Consider the following 16,983-nt stretch of genomic DNA (forward strand, 5'->3'; position numbering starts at 1 on the left):
CTACAGAACTCTCCATCACAAATCCACAGAATATACATTCTTCTTGGCACCACATTGCACTTATTTTTAAATTGACCACATAATTGGAAGTAAATCACTTCTCAGCAAATGCAAAAGAACAGAAATCACAACAAACAATCTCTCAGACCACAGTGCAATCAAATTAGAACTCAGGATTAAGAAACTCACTCAAAACCGCACAGCTATATGGAAACTGAACAACCTGCTCCTGAATGACTACTAGATAAATAATGAAATGAAGGCAGAAATAAAGATTGTTCTTCAAAACCAATAAGAATGAAGACACAATGTACGACAATCTCTGGGACACATTTAAAGCAGTGTCTAGAGGGAAATTGTTAGCACTAAATGCCCATATGAGAAGTGAGGAAAGATCTAAAATCGACACCCTATAGTCACAAATAAAAGAGCTAAAGGAGCAAGATCAAACAAATTCAAAAGCTAGCAAAGACAAGAAATAACTAAGATCAGAGCAGAACTGAAGGAGATAGAGACACAGAAAAACCTTCAAAAATCAATGAATCCAGGAGCTGGTGTTTTGAAAAGATCAACAAAATAGATAGACTGCTAGCCAGACTAATAAAAAAAGAAAAGAGAAGAGAATTTAATAGATGCAATAAAAAATGATAAAGGGGATATTACCACCGATTCCACAGAAATACAAACTACTATCAGAGATTACTACAAATAACTATATGCACATAAACCAGTAAATCTAGAAGAAATGGATAAATTCCTGGACACTTACCCGCCCAAGCCTAAACCAGGAAGAAGTTGAAACCCTGAATAGGCCAATAAGAAGGTCTGAAGTAGAGGTACCAATTAATAGCCTATCAACCAAAAAAAGTCCAGGTCCAGACAGGTTCACAGCCCAATTCTACCAGATGTACAAAGAGGAACTGGTACCACTCCTTCTGAAATTATTCCTGACAATACAAAAACAGGGAATCCTCTCCAACTTATTTTATGAGACAAACATCAGTCTGATAGCAAAACCTAGCAGAGATACAAATAAAAAAGAAAATCTCAGGCCAATATCCATGATGTACATCGATGCAAAAATATTCAATAAAATACTGGCAAACCAAATCCAACTGCACATCAAAAAGCTTATCTATCATGATCAATTAGGCTTCATCCTGGGGATGCAAGGCTGGTTCAACATACACAAATCTATAAACATAATCCATCTCATAAACAGAACCAAAGACAAAATCCACATGATTATATGAATATCTCAATAGATGTTGAGAAGACCTTTGAAAAAATTCAACAGTTCTTTATGCTAAAAACACTTAATAAACTAGGTGTCAATGGAACATACCTCAAAATAATAAAAGCTATTTATTACAAACCCACAGCCAACATCATACTAAATGGGCAAAAAATGGAACCATTCTCTTTGAAAACTAGCACTACACAAGTGTGTCCTCTATCACCATTCCTATTCAACACAGTATTGGAAGTTTTGGCCAGAGCAATCAGGCAAGAAAAAGAAATAAAGGGTATTCAATTAGCAAAAGAGGAAGTCAAATTGCTCTATTTGCAGACCACGTGATTGTATATTTAGAAGATGCCATCATCTCAGCCTAAAATCTCCTTAAGATGATAAGCAACTTCAGCAAAGTCTCAGGATACAAAATCAATGTGCAGAAATCACAAACATTCCTATACACCAATAACAGACAAACAGAGAGCCAAATCATGAGTGAACTCCCATTCACAATTGCTACAAAGAGAATAAAATACCCAGGAATACAACTAACAAAGAACCTCTTCAAGGACAACTACAAACCACTGCTCAAGAAAGTAAGAGAGGACACAAACAGATGGAGATATATTCCATGCTCATGGTTAGGAAGAATCAATAATGTGAAAAGGTCCATGCTGCCCAAAGTAATTTATAAATTCAATGCTATCTCCACCAAGCTACCATTGAACGTCTTCACAGAACTGGAAAAATCCACTTTCAACTTCATATGAAACCAAAAAAGAGCCCACATAGCCTAGACAATCGTAAGCAAAAAGAGCAAAGCAGGAGGCATCACACTACTGGATTTCAAACTATACTACAAAGCTACAGTAATCGAAACAGCATGTTACTTGTCCCAAAACAGAGATATAGACCAATGGAACAGAACAGAGGCCTTGGAAGTAATGCCACACATCTACAGCCATCTGATCTTTGACAAACCAGACAAAAACAAGCAATGGGGAAAGGATTCCCTCTTTAATAAATGGTGTTGGGAAAACTGGCTAGCCATGTACAGAAAGCTGAAATTGGACCCCTTCCTTACACCTTTTACAAAAATTAACTCAAGATGGATTAAAGATTTAAACATAAGACCTAACACCATAAAAACCCTAGAAGAAAACTTAGGCAATACCATTCAGGACATAGGCATAGGCAAGGACTTCATGACTAAAACACTAAAAGTAATGGCAGCAAAAGCCAAAATAGACAAATAAGATCTAATTAAACTAAAGAGCTTCTGCACAGCAAAAGAAACAATTATTAGAGTGAACCAGCAACCAACAGAATGGGAAAACATTTTTGCAAGCTACCCATCTGACAAAGGGCTAATATCCGGAATCTACAAAGAACTAAAACAAATATACAAGAAAAAAAACAATCCCTTGAAAAAGAGGGCAAAAGATATAAAGAGACACTTTTCAAAAGACATACATGAGGCCAACAAACATGAAAAAATGCTCATCATCACTGGTCATTAAAGAAATGCAAATCAAAACCACATTGAGATACCATCTCACGCCAGTTAGAATGGCGATCATTCATCTGGAGACAGCAGATGCTGGAGAGGATGTGGAGAAATAGAAATGCTTTTTACACTGTTGGTGGGAGTGTAAATTAGGTCAACCATTGTGGAAGACAGTGTGGCGATATCTCAAGGATCTAGAAATAGAAATACCATTTGACCCAGCAATCCCATTATTGGATATATACCCAAAGGATTGTAAATCAATCTGTTTTAAAGACACATGCACATGTATGTTCATTGCAGCCCTGTTCCCAATAGCAAAGACTTGTAACCAACCCAAATGCCCATCAAAGATAGACTGGATAAAGAAAATCTGGCACATATACACTATGGAATACTATGTAGCCATAAAAAACAGTGAGTTCATGTCCTTTGCAGGGACATGGATGAAGCTGGAAACCATCATTCTCGGCGAACTGACACAAGCACAGAAAACCAAACACCACATGTTCTCACTCATAAGTGGGTGTTGAACAATGAGAACACACAGACACAGGGAGGGAAACATCACACACTGGGGTCTGTTGGGGGTTTGGGGGCTAAGGGAGGCATAGCAGGGTGTGGGGAGATTGGGAAGGGATAACATTAGGAGAAATACCTAATGTAGGTGACAGAGGGATGGAGGCAGCAAACCACCATGTCATCTGTATACCTATGTAACAATCCTGCAAGATCTGCACATGTACCCAAGAATTTAAAGTAAAATTTTTTAAAAAAAGAAGAAGAAGCCGGACTGGGCCTGGGAGAGGCTCAAGCAGCAGGTACCTGTGAACCATATGTTTGGTCAGGAAGAAATGATCGACATCATTGGGATGACCACAGGCAAAGGATACAAAAGGGTCACCAGTCATTGGCACAGCAAGAAGCTGCCCCTCAAGACCCACCAAGGCCTGTGCAAGGTGATCTGCATTAGAGCATGGCATCATGTTTGTGCAGCCTTCCCTGTGGCACACACTGGTCAGAAAGGCTACCATCACTGCACTGAGATCAACAAGATCTTTAAGATTGGCTAGGGCTACCTGATCAAGGACAGTTAATGTATCAAGAACCATACCTCCACTGACTATGACCTGTCTGACAAGAGCATCAACCCTCTGGGTGGCTTTGTCCACTACACATCCCTTGGAACGATCAAAATCCATAACAGTAACAGCACCAAATGCTAACAGGTACGTGGAGCAATGGAAACTCTCATTCATTGCTGGTAGGAATGTGAAGTAGTATAGCTAGTTCAGAAGACAGTTTGGCAGTTCTTAAAACACTAAACATACTCTTACCATATGATTTGGCAATTGCTCTCCTTGGTATTTACCTAAATGAGTTTAAAACTCATGTCCACCAAAAACCCTGCACACAGATATTTATAACAGCTTTATTCATAATTGACAAAACTTGGAAGAAGCCAAGATGCCCTTCAGCAAAACTGTGGTATATCCAGACAATGAAATATTATTCAACAATTAAAAAATGAACTATCAAGCTACGAAAAGGCCTGGAGAGACTTTAAATGCATATTTTGAAGTGAAAGAAGCATATATGGAAAGGTTGAATACTGTAGGATTCCAACAGATGACATGCTGGAAAAGGCAAAACTACAGAGACAGTAAAAAGATAGTGATTGCCAGGTGTCCAGGGTGAGAAATGGGTGAACAGGTAAAGCTTAGAGCATTTTTTGGTCAGCGAAATTATTCTGTATAATATAATGGTTGATGCATATCAGTATACATTTATCCAAACCTAGAGAATGTATGACACCAAGTCTGAACTCTAATGTAAGCCATGATTTGGGGAGATAACGTTGTCAGTGTAGGTTCATCACTTGAGAAAAATGTACCACTCAGGTGTAGGACGTTGACTGTGGAGGAGTTTGTGTGTGGAAGGGAACTCTATAATTTCTGCTCAACTTTGAACCTAAAATGTCTCTAAAAAGTAAAATCAATTTAAAATAATTACTCAGATATCACGCAGCTATTTACTGAATATCTGCTGCAACATGTTATCACAAACCTTTTCAGTAGGATTCTGCTCTATATTCCACTTCAATTATAAGAAAGAATTACCCAATCCATATTCAAAAGATCAATAATGGTAAATCAGGAAACAGTAACAAAAGGTTTATAAAAGTCTATAAATATTTGCCACAAAAAAATAAGTTGAAATGGCCGGATAAATTAGTTTATTTTTAAAACAAATTTAATTAAAAATGTCTGAAAAACATTTCTGACCACTTCGTTTTCCCATCATAAGTTAATGCCAAACTCTTAACCACCTCTGGGTTTTTATATGCTCAGAATACATATTTCTTCAAAGCATCTAAATTAAAAAATTGCAAACATAGCACAGGGCTTAGATTTAAAAATGTAAGTAAATTTAAAAAGAGTGGTTTTGATCACATTTTAGAGATTTTTTGCAGAAAAAAAAGTCAGTTTCTACAAAAGTAATACCTTTCAAAATTGAAAGTGCTAGACCACCCGGACTCCACCATGTTGTGAGTCATGTGGCCACTGCCTCAGCCTCTAAGGCCTTGCAAGGACTCAGTCCTTCAGCATCGCTACCCCTAGCTCAGCTCTTACTGCAAGCCATTCCCACAGCAGTCCAGCATGCCAGGGACAATGCAGCACAAACATCTCCTTTGTTGAAGGCAGATGCTGTCACCTGGCACTTTGTGGCAGTCATTAATGCAGTGGTAGATCTCCAGTTTGATGAAGGACTACCACCTATCCTAAATAGATGGAAATGCAAGGCAGGGAGACCAGGCTGATTTTGGAGGTGACCCAGCATTTGGGTGAGAGCACAGTAAGGACCATTGCTGTGGGTGATACAGAAGGCTTGGTTAGAGGCCAAAAAGTCCTGGATTCTGGTGCACCAAGCAAAATCCCTGTTGGTCCTCAGACTGGGCAGAACCATGAATATCACTGGGGAGCCTGATGAAAGACGTCCCATCAAAACCAAACAGTTTGCTCCCATTCATTCTGAGGCTCCTGAGTTCATAGAAATGACTGTTGAGCAGGAAATTCTGGTGACTGATATCAAGGTTGTGGATCTACTAGTTCTCTATGCCAAAGGTGGCAAAATTTGACTTTTTGGTGGTGCTGGAGTTGGCAAGACTGTAGTGATCATGGAGTTAATAGACAATGTTGCCAGAGCCCATGGTGGTTACTCTGTGTTTGCTGGTGTTGGTGACAAGACCCCATGAGGGCAATGATTTATGCCATGATCTGGTTTTATCAACTTAAAACATGCCATCTCCAAGGTAGTGCTCGTATATGTAAAATGATTGAACCACCTGGTGCTCATGCCCAGGTAGCCCTGACTGAACTGTGGTTGAATACTTCACAGATCAAGAAGATAAAGATGTACTACTATTTATTGATAACATCTTTTGCTTCACCCAGGCTGACGCAAAGGTGTCTGCCTTATCGGGCAGAATCCATTCTGCTGTGGGCTATCAGCCTACCCTGACCACTGACTTGAGTACTATGCAGGAAATAATTGCCACCACCAACAAGGGATCTGTCACCTCTGTACAGGATATCTATGTGCCTGCTGATGACATGACTGGCCCTGCCCCTGCTACTACTTTTACCCATTTGGATGCTACCATTGTGCTGTCACATGTCATTGTTGAGTTGGGCATCAATCCAGCTGTGGATCCTCTAGACTCCACTTCATATATCATGGATCCCAACATGGTTGGCTATGAGCATTATGATGCTGCCCATGGGGTGCAAAAGATCCCACAGGACTACAAATCCCTTCAAGACATCATTGCCATCCTGGGTATGGATGAACTTTCTCAGGATGACAAGTTGACCATGCTCTTTGCACAGAAAATACAGCATTACTTGTCTTAGCCATTCCATGTTGTTGAGATCTTTACAGGTCACATGGAGAAGATGGTACCCCTGAAGGATACCATCAAAGGATTCCAGCCGATTTTGCCAGGTGCATATGACCATTTCCCAGAACAGGCCTTCCACACGGTGGGACCCATTGAAGAAGCTATAGGAAAAGCTGATAAGCTAGCTGAAGGCCATTCATTGTGAGGGGTCCTTTTCCTCTGTACTGTCCCTCTCCTTGCCCCTAATCCAAAAAGCTTCAGTTTTCTGTGTAGGCCACACAAGAGCCTTGATTGAAGATGTCTTCTGAAAAGTATTTACGGTTTCTAATAAAATGTACACTCCTCAAAAAATAAAAATGCTGTTAATAACTTTCAATTTCCAAATTAGAACTAATTTTTATTCCATCTGCTTTTTTCCGACTTTTATTTTAGGTTCAGTATGTACATGTGTAGGTTTGTTACATAACTAAATTGCATGTCATTGAGATTTGGCATACAAAAGATCCCATCACCCAGGTAGTGAGCATGGTATCTAATAGGTAGTTTTTCAAACCTCTTCCCCTTCCCACCCTTCCTCCTCTAGTAATCCCCAATGTCTATTGTTCCTGTCTTTACGCCCATATGCATTCAATGTTTCGCTCTCACTTACAAGTAAGAACATTCAGTATTAGATTTCTGTTTCTGCATTAATTTGCTTAGGATAACGGACTGCAGCAGCATCCATGTTGCTGAAAGGATTTGATTATTTCTTAAGGCTATGCAGCAATCCATGGTGTATATATACCACATTATTTTTATCCAGTTCACTGTTGATGGGCACCAAGTTCATTCCATGTCTTTGCTATTGTGAATAATGCTGTGATGAGCATACAAGTTCATGTGTCTTTTTGGCAGAATGATTTATTTTTTTTGGGGGGGGGCGGGGGCAGGTATATATCAGTAATGGAACTGCTGGGTTAAATAGTAGTTCTAAGTTCTTTGAGAAACCTCCAAACTGCTTTTCACAATGGCTGAACTAATTTACATCCCCACAAACAGCATATAATTGGAACATACATGGAAAACGTCATTTATTTCTCACAAGTTCTATAAGGTAGATACTCCTTTTACTCCACAACCTTGCCAAAATCTGTTACTTTTATCTTTTTAATAATAGCCATTCTAACCAGTGAATCTCACATTGTGGTTCTGATTTACATTACACTAATAATTAGTGATGTTGAGCATTTTTTGCCATATGTATGTCTTCCTTTGAGAAATGTCTGTTCATGACCCTTGCCCATTTTTAATGGGGTTATTTGTTTTTTACTTGTTGAATTCTACATTTATGTTCCTTACACATTCTGGATATTAGACCTTTCTTTGATGCATAGCTTGAAAATATTTTCTCCCATTCTGTAGGTTGTCTGTTTAATCTGTTAATAGTTCCTTTTGCTGTACAGAAGCTCTTTAGTTTAATTCGGTCCCACTTGTCGATTTTTGTTTTTGTTGCAATTGCTTTTGGGAAGTTAGTCAAAGTCTTTGCCCGGGCTGATGTCCAGGATAGTATTTCCTAGTTTCTCTTCTGGGGTTTTTGTAGTTTAGGTATTACATTTCAGTCTTTAATTCAGCTTAAGTTTTGTATATGATGCAAGGTAGGAGTTCAATTTTGATCTTCTGCATATGGCTAGTCAGTTATTCCAGCATGATTTATTGAATATATAGTCCCTTCCACATTGCTTATTAGTGTCGAAGATCAGATGATTGTAGGTGTGCAGCTTTGTTTCTGGGTTCTGTATCCTGTTCCATTTGTCTATATGTCTATTTTTGTACCTATACCATGCTTTTATGGAAAATGTCATTTATTTCTCACAAGTGCTATGAGGTGGGTACTACAGCTATCCCCATTACACAGATGTGGAAACTGCAGCATAGAAGAGATTAAATAGCTTGCCTGAATCCATGCAGCTCTTAAATGACTAAAATTCAGAACTGAGGACTGTCTGATTCCAGAGGCTGGCCATGTTATACAGCCAAAAAACTATTAAAAATCCAAATTGTTTGGGATTAGAGAACAAAGGTTCAAAATTGTAACAAACTTATATTGAAGAAACAGCTAGATGAGAAAAAGCCAAAATTAGTGCAGTCTAAATTATATAATATTGAAAAAAGAAGTGAGATTGAATTATGTACTGCAATGTTATTTACATTATCAACTACTATTAAAAATAAAGGTATTCTCATAAAATGAGTTAGGGAGGATTTCCTCTTTTTCTATTGTTTGGAATAGTTTCAGAAGAAATGGTACCAGCTCCTCTTTGTACCTCTGGTAGAACTCAGCTGTGAGCCTGTCTGGTCCTGAATGTTTTTTTGGTTGGTAGGCTATTAATTGCTGCCTCAGCGTCAGACCTTGTTATTGGTCTATTCAGGAATTTGACTTCTTCCTGGTTTAATCTTGGGTGGGGGGTGTAAGTGTCTGAGAATTTATCAATTTCTTCTAGATTATCTGGTTTATTGGCATAGAGGTGTTTATAGATTCTCTGATGGTAGTTTGTATTTCTGTGGGATTGGTGGTGATATCCCCTTTATCATTTTTTTGTTGCATCTATTTGATTCTTCCCTCTTTTCTTCTTTATTAGTCTTGCTAGTGGTCTATTTTGTTCTTTTCAAAAAACACAGCTCCTGGATTCACTGATATTTGAAGAGTTTTTCGTTTCTATGTATCCTTCAGTTCTGCTCTAATCTTAGTTTTTTCTTGTTTTCTGCTAGCTTTTGAATTTGCTTTTTTCTTGCTCCTCTAGCTCTTTTAATCATGACATTAGAGTGTTGATTTTAGATCTTTCCTTCTTTCTCTTGTGGGCAGTTAGTGCTATAAATTTCTCTCTAGACAGTTCTTTAAATGTGTCCCAGAGATTCTGGCATGTTGTGTCTTCTTCTCATTGGTTTCAAATATCATCTTTATTTCTACCTTCATTGCATTATTTATCTAGTAGTCATTCAGGAGCAGGTTGCTCAGTTTCCATGTAGTTGTGCGGTTTTGAGTGAGTTTTTTAATCCTGAGTTCTAATTTGATTGTATTGTGGTCTGAGACTGTTTGTTATGATTTCTGTTCTTTAGCATTTGCTGAGGAGTGATTTACTTCCAATTATGTGGTCAATTTTAGAGTAAGTGCAATGTCGTGCTGAGAAGAATATATATTCTGTGGATTTGGGGTGGAGAGTTCTGTAGACGTCTATTAGGTCCACTTGATCCAGATCTGAGTTCAAATCCTGCATATCCTTGTTGATTTTCTGTCTTGTTGATCTAATGTTGACAGTGGAGTGTTAAAGTCTCCCACTATTATTGTGTGGGAGTCTAAGTCTCTTTGTAGGTCTTTAAGAATTTGTTTTATGTATCTGAGTGCTCCTGTATTGGGTGCATATATATTTAGGATAGTTAGCTCTTCTTGTTGCATTGATCCTTTTACTATTATGTAATGCCCTTGCTTGTCTCTTTTGATCTTTGTTGGTTTAAAGCCTGTTTTATCAGAGACTAGGATTGCAACCTTTGAATTTTTTGCTCTCCATTTGCTTGATAAATCTTCCTCTATCCCTTTATTTTGAGCTTATGTGTGTCTTTGCATGTGAGATGGGTCTCCTCAATACAGCACACCGATGGGTCTTGACTCTTTATCCAATTTGCCAGTCTGTGTCTTTTAATCGGGGCATTTAGCCTGTTTACATTTAAGATTAATACTGTTATGCGTGAATTTGTTATGGCCATTAGGGTGCTAGCTGGTTGTTTTGTCCATTAGTTGATGCGGTTTCTTCATTGCATCTATGGTCTTTACAATTTGGTATATTTTTGCAGTGGCTGGTACTGGTTGTTCCTTTCTACATTTAGGGCTTCCTTCAGGAGCTCTTGTAAGGTAGGCCTAGTATAACAAAATCTCTTCGCATTTACTTCTCTGTGAAGTATTTTATTTCTCCTTCACTTATGAAGCTTTGTTTGGCTGGATATGAAATTCTGAGTTGAAAATTCTTTTCATTAAGGATGTTGAATATTGGCCCCCGCTCTCTTCTGCCTTTTAGGGTTTCTGCTGAGAGATCTGCTGTGAGGCTGATGGGCTTCCCTTTGTGGATAATGTGACCTTTCTCTCTGGCTGCCCTTAGCATTTTTTCCTTCATTTCAACCCTAGTGAATCTGACAATTATGCATCTTGGGGTTGTTCTTCTTGAGTGGTATCTTTGTGGCATTCTCTGTATTTCCTGAATTTGAATGTTGGCCTGCCTTGCTAGGTTGTGGAAGTTCTCCTGGATAATATCCTGAAGAGTGTTTTCCAACTTGGTTTCATTTTCCGCATCACTTTCAGGTACACCGATCAAACATAGATTTGGTCTTTTCACATAATCCCACATTTCTTGGAGACTTTGTTGATTTCTTTTCACTGTTTTTTCTCTAATCTTGCACCTTTCTCACTTTATTTCATTGAGTTGATCTTCAATATCTGATATTCTTTATTCCACTTGATTGATTCAGCTATTGAAACTTGTGTATGCTTCATGAAGTTCTTCTGCTGTTTTTAAGCTCCATCAGGTCATTTATGTTCTTCTCTAAACTGGTTACTCTAGTTAGCATTTCGTCTAACCTTTGCCCTGGCCAGAACTTCCAATACTATGTTGGATAGGAGTGGTGAGAGAGGGTATCCTTGTTTTGTGCTGGTTTTCTAACCTTTTTTCAAGGTTCTTAGCTTCTTTGCATTGGGTTAGAACATGCTCCTTTAGCTCAGAGAAGTTTGTTATTACCGTCTGAAGGCTGCTTTTGTCAATTTGTCAAACTTATTCTCCATCCAGTTTTGTTCCCTTGCTGGCAGAGTGTGATCCCTTGGTGGGGAAGAGGTATTCTGGTTTTTGGAATTTTCAGTCTTTTTGCACTGGTTTCTTCTCATTATCATGGATGTAAATGGGCCAAATGCCCCAATTAAAAGACACAGAATTCAACAGCACATGAAAAATCTTATCCATCACAATCAAGTTGGCTTAATCCTTGGGATGCAAGGCTGGTTCAACATATGGTTCACCATGGCATGTGCAAATCAGTACATGTAACCCATCACATAAACAGAACCAAAGACAAAAACCACATGATTATCTCAATAGATGCAGGAAGGCCTTCATCAAAATTCAACAGCTCTTTATGCTAAAAATGCTCAATAAACTAGGTATCAATGGAATGTATCTCAAAATAATAAGAGCTATTTATGACAAACCCACAGCCAATATCATACTGAATGGGTGAAAACTGGAAGCATTCCCTTTGAAAACCAGCCAGAAACAAGAATGCCCTCTCTCATCATTCCTGTTCAACATAGTATTGGAAGTTTTGGCCAGGGCAATCAGGCAAGAAAAAGAAATAAAGTATTCAATTAGGAAAAGAGGAAGTCAAATTGTCTCTATTTGCAGACCACATGATTGTATATTTAGAAGATGCCATCATCTCAACCTAAAATCTCCTTAAGATGATAAGCAACTTCAGCAAAGTCTCAGGATACAAAATCAGTGTGCAAAAATCACAAGCTTTCCCACACACCAATAACAGACAAACACAGAACCAAATCATGAGTGAACTCCCATTCACAATTGCTACAAAGAGAATAAAATATCTAGGAATACAACTAATAAGGGATGTGAAGGACTTCTTCAAGGAGAAATACAAACCACTGCTCAACTAAATAAGAGGACACAAGCAGATGGAAAAACATTCCATGCTCATGGTTAGGAAGAATCAATATTGTGAAAATGTCCATACTGCCCAAAGTAATTTATAGATTCAATGCTAACCCCATCAAGCTACCATTGACTTTCTTCATAGAATTGGAAAAAAACACCTTAAACTTCATATGGAACCAAAAAAGAGCCTGAATAGCCCAGGCAATTGTAAGCAAAAACAAACAAACAAAAAGCTGGAGGCATCATGATACCTGACTTCGAACTATACTACACAGCTACAGTAATCAAAACAGCATAGCACTGACACCAAAACAGAGATATAGACCAATGGAACAGAACAGAGGCCTCGTAAATAATGTCACACATCTACACCCATCTGATCTTTGACAAACCTGACAAAAACAAGCAATGGGGATAAGATTCCCTCTTAAATAATTGATGTTGGAAAAACTGGCTAAGTATATGCAGAAAGCTGAAATTGGACCCCTTCCTTACACTTTATACAAAAATTAACTCAAGATTGATTAAAGATTTAAACATAAGACCTAACACCATAAAACCCTAGAAGAAAACCTAGGCAATACCATTCAGGACATAGGCACGGGCAAGGACTTCATGAGTNAGGCAAATGAGATCTAATTAAACTAAAGAGCTTCTGCACAGCAAAAGAAACTATCATTAGAGTGAACCAGCAACCAACAGACTGGGAAAAAAAATTGCGATCTATCCATCTGACAAAGGGCTAATATCCAGAATCTACAAAGAACTTAAACAAATTAACAAGCCTAAAACAACCCCATCAAAAAGTGGGCAAAGGATATGAACAGATACTTCCCAAAAGAAGGCATTTTTGCAGCCAACAAACATATGAAAAAAATGCTCATCATCACTGGTCATTAGAGAAATGCAAATCAAAACCACAATGAGATGCCACCTCACACCAGTTAGAATGGCGATCATTAAAAAATCTGGAGACAACAGATGCTGGAGAGGATGTGGAGAAATAGGAACGCTATTACACTGTTGGTGGGAGTGTAAATTAGTTCAACCATTGTTGAAGACAGTGTCTCAATTCCTCAAGAATCTAAAACTAGAAATACCATTAGACCCAGCATACCCATTACTGAGTATATACCCAAATGATTATAAATTGTTCTTTTATAAAGACACATGCACATGTACGTTCATTGCAGCACTGTTCACAATAGCAAAGACTTGGAACCAACCAAAATTCCCATGAATGGCAGACTGGATAAAGAAAATCTGGCACATACACACCATGGAATACTATGCAGCCGTAAGAAGGATGAGTTCACATCCTTTGCAGGGACATGTATGAAGCTGGAAACCATTATTCTCAGCAAATTGACACAAGAACAGAAAACCAAACACCACATGTTCTCACTCACAAGTGGGTATTGAACAATGAGAATACATGGACACAGGGAGGGAAACATCATACACCAGGGCCTGTCAGGGGGCGGGGTGCTAAGGGAGGGTTAGCAGAGGGGTAGGGGTTAGGGGAGGAATAGCCTTAGGAGAAATACCTAATGTATATGACGGAGTGATGGACACAGCAAACCAACATGGCATGTGTATACTTATGTACAAACCTGCATGTTCTGCACATATGCCCCAGGACTTAAAGTATAATAAAAAATAAATTAAATAAATAAAATAGAAATAAAGGTATTCTTAAAACTTTTAGCATGCCTCTTGTCCTATATCACAAGTCTATGAAGTCTTTCTGTCTCAACCAAGCACAGCAATAAAACAGATCATGAGACCACGCATCACACATCTCTGGAGAAAACTCAGGCATGAAGATCACAAGAATAAGTATTGGAATGTATTAGTGATAGTTTATTATTGCTCTGATAGTGGTAGAAATATATTAATATAAAAGTGGTCCCCATACATTATTTTCTTTAGGAAACATAATAGTAACTATCACAATGGGTTTTAAACGAAAAATTAAGTAGCTTTTTTTTGAGACAGGGTCTCGCTCTGTTGCTTAGGCAGGAGTGCAGTGGTGTGATCATGGCTCACTGCAGCCTGGAACTCCTGGGCTAAACCAATCCTCCCACCTCAGCCTCCCAAGTAGGTAGGACTATAGGTGCATGCCGCCACACACGGCTAACCAGCTAATCTTTATTTTTTGTAGAGACAGGGTCTCACTATGTTACCCAAGCTGGTCTCAAACTCCTGGGCTCAAATGATCCATCCACTTCAGCCTCCAAAGTGCTAGGATTACAGGTGTGAGCCACCACACCTGGCCTAACTATCTTTTAAAAAATATATAAGTAATACACATCCCAAGTAAAAGAAAATTTGAAAAAATACATATATGTGCTAAATCATTTTAAAAACTGGAGTTCTTTTGGCTTCTGATTCCAATTCCCCCCCCACCCCAAACACTTCTGTTAATAACGATCATCTTTTAAAATTTATTACTCTGTGTACTACATACATATATATACCAGGAGAAATTAAAACACATACATATACTCTCAGATATTTTTCACATGAATAGGAATGTAGTATGTACTCTGTTTTTCAAATTGTTTTTTAATCTTATTGAAATGCTATACAAATGAGCCAAAAATGGCCTTTGTGTATTATCCCCTAGGTTATTTCTTCCCTGCAGGCTGAGATCCATTAGCTCAAGTCTGCTGGTAGTAAAATAAAATTTTTACACATCCGATTGTTTTAAAAATAGCCCAAACAAACATACTTTAGCCATTTAGAGCCCACCTCCTATATATACCTCAAAAAAAATCTCACCCCACATCTGTCTGCCATCAATTAGAGTCCTGTGATTGTAAATCCCCAAGCTGCAATAGCCCATGTTGCATTGTATTACTCGTATAAAACTAACGTTTGTCGCAAAATACTTCCCAACTTTGTTTATGAAAAATTTCCATACATAGGCTTTTATATTGTGTGTAATCAAATTTATCAGTCTTTCCCTGTATGAATACTGAGTTACATGTCAATTCTACAAAACATTTCTTTATGTTTTCATGTAGTATCTTGGCATCTTTACTTTCTAATTTCGCATCTTCTGTCCATATAGAATTTACTGTAGTATAATCATTCTAAAAGGGATACTTTTTTACACTTTACTAAAGACTAGGCAGTGATCCCATATTTCTTAAGGAAGAATATCTTTTATTCGAATAATCCCACAGATTTGAAGTACCAATTTTATCATAACCTATTCAAATTCCAATTTTTAGACATGTTTTCAGGATTCCTTCACCCTTTGCATTTATCTGTGTGCATTTCTGAACCAGTACTAAGCTGTGTGAATTAGTGTAGAGACGTAATATAAAACCTAGAACAATGCTTGGTACCTACATAGTCAGCAGTTAAGAATTTTTGTCAATGAATGAATAAGCCCTTCTAGGCAAAGTCATTTACTCTTACTTAGAGTAGAATAGAACAGTGAATAACAAAATTTCAGATCAGATCTAAATTTTGGTTGCACCAGCTAAGTGATTTTAAGTATGCCACATATTTAAGTTTTCTTATCTACAAAATGCAGATAAGCTTTGTGGCTTTCCTTGGTTTTAGGGAGGATGAAATACAAGTGAACATGGCACAGCAAAAGTGTCATTAATTAACCTCTCTTCAATGGGTACAATATAGAGTTTGATAGAATAAATAAGACCTAGTGTTTGATAGATCAGTAGGGTGAATATAGTTAATATTAATCTATTGTGTATTGCAAAATAGCTGGAAAAGAATAATTCAGGGAAAATGTGGTACATATACACCATGGAATATTATGCAGCCATCAAAAACGATGAGTTCGTGTCCTTTGTAGGGACATGGATGAACCTGGAAACCATCATTCTCAGCAAACTGACACAACAACAGAAAATCAAACACTGCATGCTCTCACTCATAGATGGGTGTTGAACAATGAGAACACATGGACACAGGGAGGGGAACATCACACACTGGGGTCTGTTGGGGGAAATAGGGGAGGCACAGTGTGGGGCGGGGAGTTGGGGAGAGATAGCATGGGGAGAAATGCCAGATATAGGTGAAGGGGAGGAAGGCAGCAAACCACACTGCCATGTGTGTACCTATGCAACAATCTTGCATGTTCTTCACATGTACCCCAAAACCTAAAATGCAATAAAAAAATCACCCAAGTTAAAAAAAAAAAGAAAAAACAAATATTTAAGATGATTAATATCCCCAATACTATTGTTTTTTACATATTATATAAATGTATCAAATTATTGCCTGTATCCCAAAGTACATAATCCATTATGATACATATCAATAAAAATAATAATAACATGTCAATATTTTCTCCATCTTTTGAAGTAGTGACTTCAGGGGCAAGAAAATGATATTTTAAAGGCACTAGGTTAATTTAGAGCAATGGTATGCCAATTGAATGTCTGTATTTGAAATGTAATTTCTTTGCTTTGCTTTGGTTAAAGTACAATCCTATAAAAAAATGAGTTCTTTTTTTTTCCCCACTAAGCCCTAAAAACTAGGCTAGTAAAATATTGACAAAATGTTTTTCTAATCATAGTAAGGAGGATACTTTCCAAAATTGTACAAACTCCTCCTTCATCAGTAAGAGTCTTAATAAGGGGAGAATAGGGACCACATGTTACAGGTGTAACACAAT

At 37.8% G+C, this 16,983-nt stretch overlaps 1 pseudogene; it reads left to right on the forward strand.

The window, feature by feature from the left end:
* The window catches only part of LOC108296991, a 23,124-nt pseudogene extending 16,143 nt beyond the window's left edge, over positions 1-6,981 (forward strand).
* The last annotated feature ends 10,002 nt before the right edge of the window (positions 6,982-16,983 follow it).

This window comes from Cebus imitator, unplaced genomic scaffold (assembly GCF_001604975.1).
Source record: "Cebus imitator isolate Cc_AM_T3 unplaced genomic scaffold, Cebus_imitator-1.0 Scaffold759, whole genome shotgun sequence".
NCBI classification, from domain to species: domain Eukaryota; kingdom Metazoa; phylum Chordata; class Mammalia; order Primates; family Cebidae; genus Cebus; species Cebus imitator.